Source organism: Urtica dioica, chromosome 8, assembly GCF_054948205.1.
Source record: "Urtica dioica subsp. dioica isolate 48M chromosome 8, U.dioica_male_clone48M_v1_H2, whole genome shotgun sequence".
Lineage (NCBI taxonomy): Eukaryota > Viridiplantae > Streptophyta > Magnoliopsida > Rosales > Urticaceae > Urtica > Urtica dioica.
In genome coordinates, this window is record NC_142763.1 from 694778 (window position 1) to 699292 (window position 4515).

The 4515-nt window shown below is 31.1% G+C and overlaps 1 long non-coding RNA gene across 1 annotated transcript; it reads right to left on the minus strand.

Annotated features, from left to right (window-relative positions):
• Window positions 1–1022: 1022 nt before the first annotated feature.
• On the minus strand, window positions 1023–3204 carry LOC149386949 (uncharacterized). The gene is made up of 3 exons (XR_016300840.1): window positions 2925–3204; window positions 2662–2806; window positions 1023–1920 (listed from the first exon to the last, which is right to left on the minus strand). It is a non-coding gene; the product is annotated as an uncharacterized LOC149386949 (long non-coding RNA).
• Window positions 3205–4515: the final 1311 nt, after the last annotated feature.

Here is a 4515-nt window from a genome sequence, read left to right on the forward strand (position 1 = left end):
ATGCTCGTTAGGGTTTCCCACTAAATAAGTGTTGGAGGATGACGAATCATCTAGCTATATGATGTTGATCATTATTAACAAATTTTATGGTGTTATTGCTTTAGATATGTTTCAGTTGATTATCTCTTATACTCGTCAACTATTGAATCAGTGGTTTCTATTATTCATCTTCTTCACTTATCTCTAGGGGCATGTAAATATGAAAAATAATAATTTTGAGCTACAAATGTAAAATTTCGAGGATAAAGTTATAAATTTATAAGGGGCATGTAAAAAAAATATATATCCAGAAGGGGTAGTATGAAAAAGTTATATATTTTATTGGGGGTAAAAATGTAAAGTAATTAGGGTAAAACATTTACCATTTTTTTTTTAATTTTAGAGATAAAAATTTAACTTTTAAAGGTTCAGGGGCACATTAGGCCACTGTGGGCTTAAGCTGCCTCCGCTCTTGGTACTCCACAAAGAGACAACGTACGAAGAACGAAGTGGCGGATTGGCTGTCGGGCCGTACAACAAGATCAGCGTGCTTCTAGAAGCTCATGATTTCCGAAGGACGAGCTTCAAAATCATACCTCAGAGGAGCCTTGGTTGTATTTTCATGGAGCTTCAATGATAATCTCGTTTCTATTTTTTTTTTTTGTTCATCATAAACAGCTTATTTTTATTAGAGGCCACTTATGTTCCATTACAAATAGATTTTTCAAGATATAGCTCATATGACGTTTTCGTGTTAGTAGGTTATATTTATGCGGACCAACAAATAATAAATCGCACTTTGTAGAAATAACTACTATTCCTGTAAAAAAAAAAAAAGGGTAATTTAACAAAATAGTCAACTCAAACTTTTAAAATTGCTAAATATCCAAGATTTTGTAAATACTAAGTAAATAGCTAGTTGTCATTAATACACGTCCAAATTTACAGAAATACCCAAATATTTTCCTGCCCAATCGTCAAACCTGCTTACTAAAAAAAAAAATTAAATTGATATAGAGATTTCCGAGAATTGAGGACACTAATCACATTTATTTGAAACCGTTCACCTTCATAACCGCATATCTCTCGGTCATAAAAAAAAAATAATAATAATAATTCTCCCAAAAGTTTTCCAAAAACGCTTCACTCTTCCCCGACGAACTCTATTAATCTTCCCCGACGAGCAATTTCGGCCATTAAATCTCAATCTGGTATGCATGTATAGATTTCTTCTTATTGTAACTCGTATTTACAATTTTTCTTCATCGATTTACACAATAAAACAAGGAAAACATGATTTTTTTTGTAGCGCTTATGGAATAAAGGGGTTTTACTAATATCAGACAAAGATTTACGCATGATAGAAATATAAATCTGGGTTTTTTAGTTCGATTTTTGAAAAACATGGATTTTGTGTTAGTCATCTTCCTTTAGGATAAAGGTTCATATATTTACTGCATAATATGTCAATGACTTGTGTGTATTTACTAGTGGACGAGTTATATATAGCTTGTGGTCTAAATAAAATGAAAAATGTGTGCATGTAGATGTCAATGACTTAGATGTGATGTTGTTGAAAATGAATATGATGTCTAGGTATTTTAGATGTTATTGTTTCTTTGTTAAAACGTGTATTTACTGTCGAAAATGTCAATTAAAAAGTTGTGACGAAGATATTTCCATGTATTTACTGCTGATTATGTCAAGTTATGAATTTGTTATATCTAATGAAATTAGAATATTAACGCATATTTACTGCAAACAGGGTTAATATGACTCAACCACGACGGCGAGAACAAAAATAACTGCCGTAAGAAATAAGACGCTCACAATAACGCCGTCTACCGAAAATAGTTTGTAAATCATGTTGATTACATTATGTATTTACACCACCTGACAATGGATTATGGTTTTCCAGCCATTGACGTTCAAAAAGCTTAACTGCAACATAACAGTGACAGTAAATATACGTAAATACAAACGTAATTTTATGTAAATCGGTGCGAGAATAGACTAAATTTAAAAAAAATGAGAAGAATACATTAATTTCAAAACTTAAAAATTACACCACCTGATTCGATAAGAGAAAATCAAGAATGGTGTGGATGGTTGATATCTCAGCGTTTGAAATTACATGAGCGGTGGAAAATAGAGAAATTTAAATATGATAAACGAATCAAGAAAAATCAATCAGTAAAAAAATAAGGGGTCACGTCAAATAAGGGCAATTTTCGGAAAGGCAAAAAATTGTAAGTGGGTCACGTCATCTGTGTGGCTATTTACTTAATATTTACAAAACATTGACTATATAGCAAATCACAACGTTTGAGTCGACTATTTTGCTAATTTTTTTAAAAAGAGATTACTCTTCGACACGGTTAATAAAATTTACAAACTTGCTAGAGGAGACAGGTAACTATCATATAGTGTGAACTGTGAAGGTATAGAGTTTCTATTTCACACGCACAGAATATAATAAAAGTAGTAAACATGTTTTCTGTACATCGTTTTCTTCGAATATTAGATTGGGTGCTTCTAAAATATGTCGTATAGATAAACAAACATGATTTCCAAAGACAAAAAAGGGCATCCAAAATGGTCAAACAGGCCGCCAGAGTCAGGTTATCTTAAACAATAATCTACAAAATTGAAAAAAAATTATTGAGGAGAGCTATAACCAACCTTGAGTTGATACTGCCTCCTGAATATAGGCCGTTAGTGGGCCCCACCCAACCCAAGAGAGTGATGAATAGGTGAAGGAAACGATATAGCCTTTGCATACCATGATTGATTGTCCAGTCCAATCTCCGGCGTCGACTTTCTTTTTCTTTTTCTAATAAAATTACTTAAATTACCCTTATTAGTTCAGTGGAAATGAAATGCTTATTTTAAATAAACTAATCAGTAATGAATTAATTGTGTGTGAGGCTGAGAAAGAGAATGACCTGCTCGAGGAGTGTCTTGTGGCTTTGCTTCCCCGTCGCCTCTTCTCGAAGCTTTATTAATCCCTCCACACTCAAATTCAAATTCAAATTCAAATTCAAATCCAAATCCAAATCCAAATCCAAATCGGAAGCTTTAAAAAATATCCCATCAAATTCTCGAAGCAGGCTTGAGTGCCATAGCAAGCTGATCGAGAGTTGTCTTCGAGGACGATTGCAAATGGCCCTCATGGAACCTCTCACCGAGAAGAAAATATATATGCCCCAACTGTACATTATCCTCTCTTTTTTTTTTTTTTCTTTTTTTAGTTTAAACGTTTTTGTGTATGGATTGTGTGGTCAAAATATATATGATAGAGACGTGTGTTGTATGGATTGTGTGGTCAAAAACTTCTAAACTTTTGAGTCCTTTCAACATTCAAGGTTTTTTATCCCTCTTTTTGTGGACTGGCCTTTACTTTACTCTACACCACTTGTCATCGTCTTTACATTCATCACATCTTTATCTTATCTGTGATGTTACCAGCTCTAACCTCTTATTAAAACAAAAATAAGAGGAAACTAAAAGCCGGTCGGTTTGTTAACTTAAAAATTGTTTTTTGATTTTTCTAATTGGAATAGTAAAATAAATAAAAAACGTAATTAAGTATTTGTTTGATAACTATCGTAATACAATTCAAATATTTTCAAGCTGCATTATTTTTTAAAGAAAAAAAATCAAAAAACTGTTTTTAAGTATTTTTTAATTTTTTCGCTCTACTTTTTTTTTCTCCCCTTTTTTTGTACTATCTCTTATTGAAATCTTTTTCTTTCCTCTAAACATCATTTTATATTCCTCATTTTCAACTATCGAATTTATTTTGAAAATGAAAATAATGTAAGAGTGTGAAAATAAGAGTGTTCAAACACATGTCGTAATGTAAGAGTGTGAAAATAAGAGTTCAAAGTTAAACAAATCTGTGAAAAATATAATTTAAATGCGAAACGAAGTTAGTTTCAAGACAGTGAACCCTCATATTGCTAGAAAACTGTTTATAATAATTTTTTTAAAATTGTAAAAAAATGAAACTTAAAGATAAATACGCTTCATGTAATGTCCAACTTCCAAGTATATGTATCTTGCAGAAATTTATTGAGATCGCTTTTGTTGACTAGTAATATATGGTTGATTCTGATTGGTTTGTACAGTAGAAATTCAAACGACTTGAAGTTGTACGTGTTTGCAAGTAAGGAATCCATTGAAATTATATATAATACAATAAAAAAAATCTAGCTTTTTAAAATATTTGAAAAAAATTAAGAAAGTGGAGAGTGGGTATGAAACTTTAAAGTCAACTTGACTAACGGAAAATGAAACTCAGAAACCAACATATAATAATAACAAACTTTGATTTCTAAATGTGAAGGTTACAATAATTCATATTGATCACAATTCCCTGCTGTTGTAACTAATCACATTACAATATAATAATAACAAAGTCGATCGATAATAGGTATCTTGACAATCAAGAGAAATATTTATCTAAAGCAAATTGATAAGTGTTAGAAATTAATAACAAATATAGTGAAAAAACAATGAAAGATTTAGTTATTT